A 1,168-nucleotide genomic window follows, 5' to 3' on the forward strand; every position below is an offset into this window, starting at 1 on the left:
CCCTCTCCTTCTTGAAATAATATCTCAAATTTCCTACTATTTCTAGGCGAGATATCTCACTCGAAATACAGCGTCAGAGACATGATCCTGTCGTATAATGGATCTAATCACTGTCTCATAACATTATCTCATAGCAAATATAATTGACTGCTCACTCCCTCTTGCCTACTCTCATTCTTCGCTGATTGATTTCCATATATTGTCCTCATCTTCACATACTTCCCTACTTTACATACTATTTTGGAATAATATTTTAATATCATCATTGAATACCACTTTTCCACTCTTTCATCACTCTCTGTTCTGTAAACACCTACTTTTTCTCTTTTCCAATATTAACATTTACGCCAATCCGAAACGATATTTCTTCAACTTTACTTCGTCTTTTCCTGAAATATTAAAATAAAAATCAGGAACCCACTGACTAAACTATTACACACACGATACATCCATATATAAATGACAAACTTGCCCTATTTCCTCTGAACTAATGGGAAAACTATTATTTTACTATCTCTACTATCAATTTATTCTATATTCGAATAATCGTCTTTCTCTGGACTGATGATCCTGAATATTACCTACATCATCCACATAAACTGTCCACACTCGACAGATTTCTATACATCTCTTCCCATTTTAATATTGTCTACACTCAGCTAGATACTGCCTTATATCGTCTCACTCTGACACCTCGCACAATCGCTCTTCTCACAACTTTCGAAAAATCTCGCATTCCGAACTGCGAAATTCATTTTCTATTCCATCCGCGACGGAGAAAACTGATTCTCATTGAATTATTTTTGTGTAAAACCTACGCTCACAGGATTCTCCTTATTTTCGTCGTAGCTTTTCTACAGTGAGAGAATACCGTACAGACAACACTTGAAAGATCTCGTGCGACCATTTCTCAGGAAACTTCTTTAATACTAATCTTTCAACCTTCTCACCTCAATACAATAATCAACACACACACTTTCTATCCAAAATACATTTAATTATTCCTGAACTACTCACCCGCTCCCTTTTCAATATCACTTACCTCTACATATTACACTTCCCTCTGCCATTCTTCTCTTCGCCTTTTTCTCTTTCGACTATTTTCTCGCGCAAACAGACCTCTCGAAATCTGCGCTCGATCTCAGAAGAAAAAAATCTCAAATCTTCC

This window comes from Kazachstania africana, chromosome 2 (genome assembly GCF_000304475.1).
Source record: "Kazachstania africana CBS 2517 chromosome 2, complete genome".
NCBI lineage: Eukaryota > Fungi > Ascomycota > Saccharomycetes > Saccharomycetales > Saccharomycetaceae > Kazachstania > Kazachstania africana.